Genomic DNA, 14569 nt, shown 5'->3' on the forward strand with positions numbered 1-14569 from the left:
AAAGGTGTTGAGGCTATCATCAAAGAGGTAGAATAGATTTTTAAAGGGGGAGATTGACAACTTTGACAAGCCCCATGACTTCTCTATTTGTCTTCATTTCAAAACCAGACAGCGCAACTAATTTCTCTGTGTATTACAGAAAATTGAATCCTATAGCCTACACTTACCCATTCCCATAATTTGCATACTTTGTGACATATCAGGAACTGCTAAAACCATCTCAACCCTAGACTGCCATATAGGTTTCTGGCAAATGGACTTAGATGGAAGAATTCAAGCCAAAATAATACTAGATAAGGTATATGAGTTTAATGTCTTATCTCAAATGTAGCAGAACTTGTTTACTTCTTTCCAAGGATTGGTTAGTATATTATTAGCTCTCCTAATTGCATTTACCCCATCAGCATTGGTAATATAACAATTTGCAGTGAAAATGTAAATGAGAATATGGAACCCCTCAGGTCATGCTTAGTAAATTCTAGTTTGGACTTACAAAGGATAGCTATTAAGATACTTGATAGGAAATAGGCACCTAAATCCCTTCTGACATAATTAAGTAGCTATTAACTAAGAAATTTTCCAGGATATTTGAGGGACTAGCAGCTAAGTATGCAAGGCTTATTCTTCATTTGGAAACCATAGTTGGACCTTTTTCTGACAACAAAGTAGAGTAAACTCAAAAGGATTACCCATATATAGTGGTGTATTCTTGCCAGTTCACATTGGATCTGGAGAGCAGATTGTTAAATTTTCAGTATGAGCAGTTATAATTACATTTATTGTTTTTTGATTTCTTGACTTAAGAAAGTGAAAGAGAAAATGTTAATAATATAGATTAAATTTGAAAACATATCATACAGGCATCCTCACCCCAGAGAGCTAGTTGTTAGACAGTTTACCAGCATATCTCTATCATTATTAACCTCAGTTCTCAGTGTTGAGAAGGCTTCAGAAAGCTGAAATAAGCTTTGAATTCCTTACCTAGTTTGAGGGGCCCAGAGTTAGCAACTTTTTTTTTATCATGGCAATTCATCAGATGCTGAGTTGGATATTTTTAATAAATGTGTATTTGAATGTAAAATATCCTGTGACATAGCTCAAAAAAAATTATTGCCATGGCAGGGGGGGGGGGAGGGGAATCCTAGAAGGAATATTTGGCAATTCTTTGAGCTTTGGGTAAATTTAGGTCATTACTTTTTGGCTTAGAGTTTGCCTTGTATATGAATCATTACATCCTCTCATTGAAAGATTATGCAGAATTCTTCAACTTAGCAATTTACAGAGGTGCTTGTGAAATCTTCAGGACTTTCAGATGAATAATATTAACTTGTCTGTGTATACATTTGTAGCAGCAAGCACCCTAGCATACCCAGGATGGCTGCTAGCACAGGTTCTTTGATCTGCTTTTCTAAAGGAAAGCAACTCAAAAAGGGCTAACAATATTACTCTAATCAAACATATATCATTTCCTAATTCAGGGGAAAAAGTCAGCACCCCAAACTTCAGAAAGTGCAACAGAAGTTACAAGCAGACAAAAATACAGAGAAAATAACACAATTCAACAGATCAACAGTCAGGGCTTCCAGCTGTCTGACCATTACATCCATACAGTGTTAGTTACAAGAGATAGAAGTACCAACAGCTGGGTTTTCAAAACCATGGGGTTCAATGACTGCCCAGAGTCTCATCTGGTCAAATCACACAGCTCTTCCCATAAATGAGCCCCAAAGTAAAACCTCACCTCAGATATATATAATCTCCTTTTCCAGGGTCAGAGAACATCCCAACCCTTGTGACCCACTTCCTAATTACAAAGTAACAAGGTGTGAAAAACAAGCCTCCCCCTAAGCAACCTTCTCCTGTTGGGCTCTGACTCATCCTTCAGCAAACTTCTCCCAGCACAGGCTCCATGGGACCACATTCAGCCTATTAGGGGGCAGAGTATATTTTCAAATCAGGGAAGGTCCTCAAATTCCCTTAGGCTTATTAAAGGGCAGGGAATATCTTCAAATTCCCTTACCATTTCAACATTGCATTGTCCCAGAAGAAAATAAGTTTCTTGAGGTCAGCAACTGTTTCACTGTTGCTTTCATATCCTAACACTTTCTTAGCATGTAGTAGGTGCTTAATATATACTTAATTGAATTAAACTGAATTGATTTGAATCCTGGATGACAGAAGAAACTTGTGGTATATGTTTTCTCATAAACAAAATGTACAGGGTGAACATGTATATTTCCTACATCTATGCTAACTAGCTAATCTTACTCTCTGAATTTTTTAAAGGCAAGAACTTTTGTATAGAATGGTTCTTAATCTGCAGTTCATAGAGAGATTTCAAATGATTTGTGTACTTGGAGAGAAAAAAAAATTACATCTCTATTTTCACTTACTTTTGATATCTTTTACACTCCTATACATTTTACCAATATAAAATATAATTTTGAGAAGATTCCAAAAGACTTCACCAAACTGCCAAAAGGGTCCATGATAAAGTTAAGAACTACTCTCTTAGAGGAAGTGAGGGCAAAATGTGAAGAAAGCATTTAGACTTTTCTTTTAAAATGATTTGTTTGGGGATGAACTTAGAATAATAACTGGGAGCTCTGTAAAAGGAAACAACTTGTAAGTTAAAGTTATTGCTAGGAAGTTGCTAATGGCTCATTACTCAACTATTATCTCATGTGAGATATTTGTTAAAGTGCTTAGTACAGTGCCTGACATACAATGGGTGCTTAGTAAAACTATTCCCTTCTCTTCCCTTTTAATTGATGTGTCAACTAGTAAACTGTTTTTAATGGGATCCCTATCCATTCACACAATGTATCTCAAGCTTGAGGTATTACTCAGGGGGTCTGTGTGGAAAGGGGGACCTAGAGCTAGAGTTAAAGCCATTTGCAGGAAGTGAAAGCTGCAGGACTATAACTGGGGAAATGAAGAACTACGTCATTTTACATAAGCTTGACAAAATCTAGTATGTATGAAAAGTATCTTTCAATGGATCATAGATTTCAAGTTGGAAGTCCTTAAAGTTCATCTATTCTAATTCCATCATTCTATAGCTGAGGAAAATGGGGCACAGAGGTGTTACATGACTTGTTTATGGTCTCGTGGGTAGTGTTAATGCTAGTATTTAAACACAATTTCTTCACACCCACTGGCCCTCCATCTAGCCTGCCTGCCAGGGGTCCCAGGAAGCTGGGTCATTGGAGCAGCCAGGGTGAGAAGTGCACTAGCCCACTGACTGCCAGCTGGTTGGAAGAACTGAGGACTGAGTTTGCACTACTCAGGGAAAGAAGAGAGCTCTTTTGCACAAAAGTTTTTTTTGAAGGAATATTAAGGAACACACCAGGGACTGAAAATGCCAAAACCAATCAATATCTGTGTTACTGCCATGGATGCAGAGCTGGAGTTTGTCATTGAGCTCACTACTAGAAAGCAACTATTTCTTTGACCAGGTGGTTAAGACCAATGGCCTTTGGGAAGTATGGTACTTTGGCCTCCAATATGTGGATAATAAAGGATTTCCAACCTGGTTGAAGATTGATAAAAAGGTCTTTGCTCAGGAAATCAGAAAGGAGAATTCCTTCCAGTTCAAATTCCTGGCCAAATTCTACCCACAGGAAGAAGAACTGATTCAGGACATTATCCAGAAGCTGTTCTTTCTATAAGTGAAAGATGGAATCCTCAGTGATGAAATCTACTGCCGTACTGAGACCGCAGTGCTCCTTGGGTGCTATGCTGTTCAAGTCAAGTTTGGAGACTATAACAATGACGTACACAAGGTTGGATAGCTCAGCTCTGAACTTTTGATCCTGGAAGAGAGTAATGGACCAGCACAAGCTCTCCAGGTAACAGTGGGAGGATTGGGTGCAGGTGTGGCATGCCAAGCACTGGATCCCCAGGAAAGATAATGTTATGCTGAAGTATTTGAAGATTGTTCAGGATTTGGAGATGTATGGGATCAATTATTTTGAGATAAAAAAAAAGGAGCAGACCTTTGGCTTGGAGGGGATGCCCTTGGGCTGAATATTTATGAGAAAGATGATAAATTGACTCCAAAGACTGGCTTCCCTTGGTGCAAAATCAGAAACTTCTCTTTCAATTACAAAAAGTTTGTCATTAAACCCATCTGCAAGAAGACACCTGACTTTGTATATTATGCCCCTTGCCTCCAGATTAATAAGCAGATCCTTCAGATTTGCATGGGGAACCATGGGCTCTACATGTTCTGCTGTAGGAAGCCAGATACCATTGAGGTATAGGAGATGACAGCCCAAGCTTGGGAGGAGAAGCAGCAGAAACAACTGGGGAGGCAGCAGTTGGAAACCTAAAAGAAGAGAGACTGTCAAATGAGAGAAAGAGCAGATGTTGTGAGAGAAGCAGGAGCTGATGCTGAGTGTGCTGAATACATTGCCAAGACTGCTCTCCTAGGATGAGGCCAGGAGGTATAAAGAGGATGAGGTGGAAGAATGGCAGCTCAGGGCCAGGTAAGCCCAAGACGATCTTGTCAAGACTAAGGAAGCGCTTCCCCATGTGAAGAACCCCCCTCCACCGCCACCACCTCCTATGTATAGTCTGGAAATTAGCAAGTGCACAAGAACTTGCAGGATGAATGGAATGAGTACAGCGGCTACAAGTGAGGGCATCGCGTATGACCAAAAGAAGAGAAAAGTTATCACTAAGGCCGAGAAGAATGAGTGTGTGCAGAGACAGCTTCAGACATTGACAAATGAGCTGTCCCAAGCCAGGGATGAGAATAAGAGGACCCATGATACCGTTATCCACAATGACAACATGAGACAAGGACCAGACAAGTATAAGACTGAGGCAGATTTGACAGGAGAATACAAAACTATGTTAAAATGCACTGTACAGCTAAGAGGGCAGGACTGGAAAAAGGCATGTCTGGAAAGCCATTAGCATGTCAGCTGTGGTACCCTGAAGCCCTGCTTCCTCACCCGCTTTCTCCTCATGCTTTGTCTTATTTTTTTTTTTTAGTTAAAACATATGCACGTGTCTTCTGCACAACTTAGACATGAAATAAAAGATCTGCAAAGTGAAAAAAATAAAAACAAAAAACCCCACAGCTTCTCTGATTTTTAAATTCAGTACTCCTTCTATTCTAAAACAGCTTTCTTTGAATCTATAAATGTTTCATAGGTAGATAGATAGACAGGCAGACAGACAGAGAGATAGATAGACAGGTAGATAGATGATAGATAGATAGATGATAGATAGATAGATAGATAGATAGGTAGACAGACAGACAGATAGGTAGGTAGATAGGTGATAGATAGATAAATAGATAGATAGATAGAGAGAGAGATAGATAGATAGATAAGGCATTTATTAAGAACTTACTCTGTGCCAGATACTGGGCTGGAGATGCAAATACAAATAATCCTTACCCTTAAGGAACTTACATTTTCATGTATGAATGCCATACATAAAAGGTAACTAAAAAGGGAAAAGGGGGAAGGTACCTGAGTATGGACAAAGCAGCTAGATAGGAGGTGAAGTTTGCACAATTGACTGGAGGTATGAGTGAAATAAGCATGACTGATCTCCTCATTTAGTGGTGGTCTAAGCTAGGGAATAATCAATCAAGAGAGGGGCCTATAGGGTGGTAGTTCCATTAATCTGTTTTGTGAAAGTCACAAAAAAAGACAAATAGTAATGTTTGAGGATTAGTAAGAAAAGTTTCCATTAGTAAGAAAAGGATTAGTAAAAAAAAATGTAGAATTTTTGATGGTATATTACTTGTTTTTAATAAGTTATATTTTAAGGGGTAAACAAACTTGTTTTTAAAGTTTTAAGCCTGAAGTAATAGAAAATATCATGATATCAAATAATGATATTTTTACATGTTAAATGGGGAAAGGAATATGAAACATTAAGCAAAGTTTGAAGTGATATACATTTGAGCAATTATTATTGTTTACATAGGTGGTGAGAATTCTTTTTTTTTTTTTAAGTTAAGGAGATTTTGTCCATGGGGAGAAAGATGAGTGGAATCAATCTCAGGATACAGAAAGTTAAAGGCAACTATATTTTGAGTCATTTTGGAAAGATAAATGCAAAAGGTTCAAATTATTTCACATTAATTTAAAATTAGGAACAGGAAAAATAAAGTTTATTAAATGCTACAAAGTAAATGGTATGATTTAGTTTTATATTATAGCAAGGATATTAGATGAATAGAGAGGGAGAGGGAAAGAGAGAGAGAGACAGAGATAGAGAGACAGAGAGAGACACTGAGGGAAGAAGAAAGGGGCCCCAAATGTTTCACTTTTCCTATGCTGCTCTTTCAAACTTTTTCTCTAGGTAGTCTACTATGACATGATATTTTGTTTACTATTTGTTGTAATCAATAGTCTGATTTTCCTTGTCCTTAATTTAAAAAGCAAATGAGTTGAAACTTTTATATTTCTCCTAGAAAAAAATCAAATTAATTGTTATTTTTCAAAAGTGGATGCTCATATTTAATATATTTTATACTTCCTTGGTCCTTGATATAAAATAAGCTACCTACCCATTTTAAAGATAAATGATTAAAAGTTTCTTTAAGGCAAGGACTCTATTTTATGCCTCCACAGCAGGACGTTGCTTTGCCTTGTGCTAATAGGGGCTTAATAAACATTTGTTGAATAAATTGAAAACCTAGCAATGTATTGAAAACAGGAAGGAGATAAACCTGGGAATAGTGGATTAAAGCTTACTTCAGCTAGGAGCATCCATTATGTATTAACTATCACTAAAAAAAAAAAAAACCGAAACAAACAAAAAAACCTAACAGTACATCTATGCAAATATTAGTATTTTAATTAATTAATAATAACAATACTAGCATTTATACAGTACCAACATGTACTAGGCACTGTACTAAATACTTTGCAAATAGTATCTTATTTGATCCTTACAACAATTCTTGGGGATAGGTGCTATTATTATCCCCATTTTATAGATGAAGAAACTGAGATTATGTGGGTTGCCCAAGGCCACACAGCTAAGTGCTCAAGGCCAGATTTGAAGTGAGGTCTTACTCACTTCAGGCCTAGGTAGCTCCTTCTATCCTTTGTATCACACAACTGCCTAATTAATGACAAAGGTCACAAAGTATCCCAAACATAAATATGAGGTAAAAACACTCATCTGCCAAATTTTGGCATTTACTTAAAAGGCTTTAATAGGCTCTGTGCCTGCCTGCTTTCTTTTTCTGGAAGGAAGGTAAGAAGTCAGGCAAATTTTCTGCATTCAGGCTGCAAGTAAATGAATAAATTATGCAAGGGCTGTTTGGTAGCTAGGAAAGCCAGTCTCATTACTTTGGAGGCACTCCACTTAATTTTAAAAATTTTCTTTATCCTAGAATCTCACAGCTTGATCATTCACATCACTCACAAGGCTTTGCTCTGAGAGATGTTTGGCTGTTCCCCAGAATCAAATTGGTCCTCAAAAGACTTTGAACTCCACTGATATTATTTAAAAGCATGTGCTTTGGGTCATGAAGTGAAGTAATTCTGAAGTTCTGGAAATTCTCACAACCATATAAATTGTGTTATTTTTGCTTAAAATTTTGTTTTTATCTACACCCCGTATTCATCCTTCATTCTGGCTTCTATAGGTATATGGATACAGATTATCAATACAAGGAAAGTACACTTAACAAGTTTTAATAATAATAGTAATAATAGCTGACCATTTCTTTGGTGCTTTTAGGCTTGCAAAGATTTCTAGCATAGACTGAAATGTCATATACCTGGGACATAAGAATATCTGGGTCAAAATATATGCAGAAATTTCCTACTAGCTTTGTAAACAGCCTTCAAAATTTTGTTTTTCTTTTTTACCTTTTTGGTGAAAACTGTTAAAAAATAAAGATACCTAAAAAGCAAATCTAAGCTGGTAGAAAACAGAAACCAAAAACCTGAAAAAAGCTAGCATTTTTAAGAAGAATAAGACTGCTTAAGATTTTTATCTGCTAAGGCTTATTAAGCAAATATTCCATTCATTTCCTCATTTTCTTTAAAACTGTTAATTACCAATTTAATTGAATACTTCTATCAGAATACTTTGGGAGAGAGATGTAAAATTAATGGTCTCTATTTTTGTGGTGGCAGCTAGGTGGTGCAATGGTTAAATCACAAGGCCTAGGAGTGGGGAAGAATTTTTCAAGCATACAGTATTTTGTGGGTAAGGCAGACCTCATTAGAATGCCAAAGTAAAGGGCTTTGAGCAAGTAACAGACATTCCTGAAATACTCTAAAAGTGCATCTTAGAACATGGCAGAGGGATGTAGAAAGGAAGTTGAGCAAAAACTGCCCCTATCATAAACCATTAAAATCATGTCTGGTTCTACCTTTTGGTACACACACCTTGTGAGCTGCCAATGCGAGATCCATGAGGAAGACCACTGGGAATGAGTTGGGAAATAGTATATGAAAGATTACTTTAGGACCTCAGCCAATATGTGAAGACATTTTTGGAGTTCAGTCAGTAACACTGACCAATACTGAGTTCTATATTAAAAGACCTTGGGTATTACAAAGGAAGTACTCTTAGTCTCTGACTGTAGTAGCATACAACAGAATAAGCAAATATATGTGAGATGACCAAAAATAAACAAAACTTCCCAAATAAGTCCATAATCAGTATTTATTGCAATCTGCTCTATGCATATCATGTAAGCAATTAACATCTCAAAAAAAATATACCCAGATACTGAGGCATTTTAATTTAATTCACTCATTATTAATTAGATAGGCAGCTAGTTTGTCTAGTGGATAGAGTGGCAGGCCTGAAGTCAGGAACACTCATCTTCCTGAGTTCAAATCCGGTTTCAGAAAATAGATGTGAGACTGGGCAAGTCACTTAACCCTGCTTGCCTTAGTTTCCTCATCTATAAAATGATCTGGAAATGGTAAACCACTCCAGTATCTTTGTGCAAATGGGGTCATGAAGAGTCTGACATAATTGAAAAGACTGAACAACAATACTAATTAAGCACCTTACATTTGCAGGATACTTTTCTAATTAAAAAAAAAATTAAATGCCTTTTTTTTTGGAGGGGGGAAGGCAAGAAAATTGAGGTTAAATGACTTTCCCAAGGTCACACAGCTAGTTAAGTGTCAAGTGTCTGAGGTGGGACTTGAACTCAGGTTCTTCTAACTCCAGAGCCAGTGCTCTATTTACTGTGCCACCTAGCTGCCCAATAGAATACTTTTCTATGCACAGAAAAGGTACAAATGTTAGATAACACACAATTCTGGCCTTGTTATAACTTTCAGTTTTGTTTTTTGCACTGGGTTGGAATGCTTGCACTAAGTAGGATTAATTCTCACACTCCCCTCCAAACGGTAAATTGTAGGGCTTGTTCTCTATTTCCTATTTTAAGTGTTCTTTGTTTAGTGATAACATTTAATCATTATTTCTGGGTGGTATAAGGGTGACAGCATGTATTCTAGATTGCTCACAGTCTATGTCCACCTTTTAAGACTTGAGTTAATGATTGGATTAAGTGTCTCAGTGCTAATACTGAGTTTTCTTTCTTTTCTAAAAAACAAAAACAAATACATGAATTCCATTCAGCAGTCTATTTGAATATAAATGTTTTGTGTACAATGGAAGAAATATAATAAGGGAAAGTGTAGTTATATATACATTATGGGTAATAGCTGAGGGGTCTAGATAAAGTTAAATATTCAGTATAAACCAGAATGCAAGTACATTTTCTTCAGGTAGGAAGAGTCTAATTTACTGGATCAAACATGAACTCAAAGGTGCATTTACACCCCAACTGGGTGTTTGTGTGTGTGTGTGTGTGTTCGCGTGTGCCTGTGTGTATGTGTGTGTGTTAGTTTACAATGCACATTAGATAGCTCCTTAGGGTAATTTGGCCCCAAATAGGAAAGACTGGAATTATGATAACAGAATTTAGATGACATTGCTGATGAGAGAAATGTAACAAGGTAGAAACCTATTTTGCATTCCTACATACACAATGGAATTAGATATGTGGAGAGTACAAGATCAGAAAATGATATGAATTAAAGTAATACAAGGCCTAATTCTGTGCTAGGAAAAGTATTAATTTTTTTTCTAGCCAAAATAAGGTGGAATTTCTTAAATTAAGAAGACTATGACATAACTTTTCTGAAATGAAAAAAGAGAATGTCTCTGAAATACGCAATCTATTTCTTCCTTCAAATTCGTCACCTTCTTCCCCATATTAAGAAGCTAATTAAAAAAAAAATACAACTCTAATTTCCTTGTCCAGGCTTACTGAATATTGCCTCAGGCACTTGGCCAAGTACAATTCTTCTATTAGGTTAAAACTCCTGAATTATTACTTTGGAATTCATTCATGAACTCAACGATTTAATGTGTTTTATTTGCTTTCATAGTCTCCATCGTTCTGAATCTTCAAGGTCATTCCCTCCCATTCATTTGTATGGGGAGTCTCATATGGTGATCTGAAAATCTTTGGGAAACTCTGCTACCCAAACGGCCCTTGACGATTTGGTAGAAGGGTTATCTCTGCACTGATGTTCATTGTGTGCAGGTTAGAAATAGAAAATTAAGCAAGAAGTTATAAGAATTTTCTCATTACAAATTAGAGTGAGACTTCAGACAGAAAGGCTGTTCTTGGTGGGCAGGAAGTATAGGTTAAGAAATGGGCTTACCCCCTGATTAACAGTAGTTAGCTGGGGATAGATCTGTGTTTCAAAGAATTTGGCACCTGAGGCAAGGAACATCCTTTCTGGTCAAAGCTCAGCAAAACAGCTTCGATCTCCCCTATGCTCCCTTTCCCTTGTGTTATTATAGGAGAAACTCTCATTTTTTTTTTCCTCCTTAGTTTGATTAAAGATGCCTCTGGGCTTTAAGTTAAAGGATTGATGGAACAGCTTGCTTTTTCCCTTATGGAACCAAAATAAACTCAGGTAATGATTTGAGCAGAAATCAGATCATGATCATATACATAGCGGACACATATCTGACAGCAGACAGCAACAGCAGAACACCATCAAACATTTACCATATGAGGCCAAAAGAGAAACACCTATTTGTTGGGCAGGTATTGCACATCATGCAAGATGCAGGAGGGACTGGTTCAGCAGGGGCAAAGGAATGATATCAATGCAAGACATCAATGATGCTAAAGCACCAGAAGTAGAGATTATGGTTTCCTTATATATCTTCCTTCCATAGTCATCCATGTTCTTTACATTTGTTACTTTCCATAATGTACTCAGGCCATGTATGTTACCTATGAATCAGCATTTTCTGTCTTTATTCACTCTTTCCACTGATGGTATGTACAAGTGGGAAAAGGATGCCTCAGGTTTATGGAGAAAAATATTCTATCCCTGTCTTTACTATGATATTTCATTAAATACCTTTGCTTTGAATTAATTGCAATCTCTGTATAACTAGGTGAGTAAACTCATGGTGGGGCCGAGAGGGGTTTTTTTTAGTGGATGTGGACTCCTAGGTATCTTAAATCTGGCATATCATTGACTGAAGGATCCTTTTGTGAATTGGAGTGTCTCTAGGTGCCATACCTCAATGTCAAATGTGGAATAATATTTACACCCATTGGGTATTTTATAGGGTTGTTATGAGGAAAGCACTTCATGTACCATGAAGCATCATATAAATGTGAGCTGTTATTTTTCTATCATAGTCTCTTCCCCTCTACCCCTTCATTATGTAAATCTTGGTTTAAGTCTTAGATTCATAGAATTTGATCCCTAAAAAGAACCTTGGAAATTCTCTAGTTCATTGCTTTCATTTAACAGATTAAAAAAATATAGAAACCAAGAGGTTTAATGGCTAGCCCAATATTACACAACTAGTTAGTGGCATATTTTAGAATATAGCCCAGGTCTGTTGACCCTTAAAAAAATGATATTTTCCATTATGCCACAACTATGCTTTCTTCAAAATTTAAAGGGTAAGTTTATTGGAAATTTGTTTTACTGTATTTACTTCTCTTATCTTCAGAAAAATTCAGGACCCAAATTATTAAACCTTTCCTATACTTTTAGATATACAGTAACTGGAAGGCAAATTGCTGCAGTTATGTTCCTCTCAGGAAATATACTCACTTTAAATGGTAGTGGTTTCATCTCAATGCACAAAAGTCCATGACACTCTGAAATATCGTGTGCAGTGGGAATCTCTTTTAAAAAGGTCAAAAATCTTTGGGATTTACTAAATCAATACTGTCTGTTCAGGGATGAACTAGCACTAGCCTATTCATGACAGGAGATGGACACATTTATAAAGGAATAGGATATGTTTCTAGTAAGGTGCTAACACATTTTAATTCCACCTAGGATTGGATACAGGACTGCTAGCTACACTTGAACAGAACAAGGGATAAAGTGTTGGTCTAAGAACTTTGAGAATTGAAAAATTTAGACTCTGAGTAGCAAGGTTCAAGTGGAAAAATAAGTTTCACCAAGGAGTGCATTAAACATCCAGTTCTGATTCAGTAAAAGACTTTTTACCTTTTTTTTTAGGCTCTGAAAGTTAAGCATATAATTATGTAACATAAGGTAAACATTTTCAAATAGTCAGTAGTAGGGATTTGACAGTTTGATTGCTAAAGCAGACTTTTCATAACAATTCAAATGGCTCAGATCTATTAGTGTCAGTGGTTTGAACTTTTAGATCTCTAGTTTTCTATGGTAATAATTGTTTGTCTTTATGTAATATTTTAAAGTTTGCAAAGTGTTTTATACATATATTCTTATTTGAGCCTTGCAACACCATACATGGGAGGTATTCTAGGTATTAGTATTCTTTTTTAATCTATGAAGAAACTGAGACCTAGACAGGCTAACTGCTTTGCCTATGGTCACATAGTTAGTATGCAATAGAGACAGCAAGGTCTTCCTGACTCACAGTCAATTACTTTATCCACTAATGAATTCTGCCCTTCAGATAGTATGTTTTACATTTTATAGTTTAAAAATGTTAGTACAAGTCAATAATTAAAAGTGGTAAAAATAAGTTCTGTTTTCATATCTTCTGTGTATTGTAGCTTTCACTAAAATTTAATGTGGAGGTAATGTTTGTCTTTCAATGGCTTTGTGAGAAAAGCACAAGTTATGGTAGATCTTAGCAAGTCCCAGATGTCTATTATCTGAGAGTCAGGCCATCTTAGTTTGGAAAGGCTCTGTTCTAGGGTTAGATACAAGGTAGTGAATTATTTTTCTCTGTAAACTGATCAAGAAGGTTGCTAGGTTGTGGAGACATTGTGATCAGGCTTAGTGGATGAAGTAACCATGCTGATGGTCTTATTTCTTTAAATGATGGTAAAGAATAGATCTTCATTAGGGATCTACTTGACACCCATGATGGTATTGTGGCAACTCTGGATTCTTGAAAGCAATCCCAATGGAACACAAGCGCTGGGAAGTCTACTAAGCTGGAAAGGCTTCAAGTATGGGCCTCTAAATAGTCTATATGCCTATCATCTAAGACTAACCAAGTTAAGTTCATAAAAGGTCATCACCAGGTTGGCTGCAGGAATGTTATAGCAATGTAAATTTTTAAGATCTTCCCTGCCCCTAGGTTAAGTGCACCTGGAGCCTGTGGTGGGAGGCTTGTTTTTCAGGAGATACTTTGTGATTGGGCAGTGGGTCAAGAGGATTGTTACATTCTCAGAGCCAGGAGAAGGCTATATAACCCCTGATGGGAGTCTTTAATTTGGGGCTCACTTTAAGAAGTGTCGTGTGATTTTACCAGATGAGACTCTGAGAAGCTGTTGAGAGCCCCCAGCTTTGAAAAACCCAGATGTTGATGCTTCCCTCTCCCGTAACTGACTAGGTATAGATGTAATGGTCAGTTGGAGGCCTATCTGCTTGAAATGTTTCTGTTTGCTTGTAACTTCTGTATATTCTGAAGTTCGGGGTGCTAACTTTCCCCCCTGAACTAGGTGAATGATATGTTTGATTGATTAAAGCAAGATTGTTAATCCATTTTGAGTTTGCTTTCCTTTAGAAAAGTAGATCTAAGAACCTGTGTTGGCAGCCACCCTGGGGATACTGGGATGCTTGCTGCTACAGAAGTCTACTAAGCTGGAAAGGCTTCAAGTATGAGCCTCTAAATAGTCTATAAGCTTATCATCTAAGACTAACCAAGTTAAGTTAATAAAAGGTCATCACCAGGTTGGCTACAGGGTGATAAATACCTTCCCTCCCCCCCCCCCCCGGGGGGGTTGGGGGGACTATGTTTCTAACATCAGTTTGTAAAATCAATTTGTAAAGCCAGTTTGTAAAATCACATTCTCCGCCCCCTCCCTGCCCCCCCCCCAGCCTCAGATGCCCCTTCCCCCTGCCAGCACTCTGCCTAGCAACAATTCATGAACTGTTTATCTCCCCTCAGTATAATGGCCAGCTGCACCTATGAATCATTCAATGCACTATCTGTAAGTTAACTCCTCAGCCAATTATACACATCCTGAATCCCTGTTAGCCTTGGTTCCCAACATCCATCTTGTCAAACATGACACTGATAGGTGGCAGACTAGGCACTTCTCAGTTAGCCCTGACTGCTAGCT

The 14569-nt window shown here is 37.2% G+C and overlaps 1 pseudogene; it reads left to right on the forward strand.

Annotated features, from left to right (window-relative positions):
* Positions 1-3361: 3361 nt before the first annotated feature.
* Positions 3362-4864, forward strand: LOC138156846 (ezrin-like; annotated as a pseudogene).
* Positions 4865-14569: the final 9705 nt, after the last annotated feature.

This window comes from Petaurus breviceps, unplaced genomic scaffold (genome assembly GCF_028583685.1).
Source record: "Petaurus breviceps papuanus isolate PSGF00001 unplaced genomic scaffold, PetGlider_PUasm1.0 110, whole genome shotgun sequence".
NCBI classification, from domain to species: domain Eukaryota; kingdom Metazoa; phylum Chordata; class Mammalia; order Diprotodontia; family Petauridae; genus Petaurus; species Petaurus breviceps.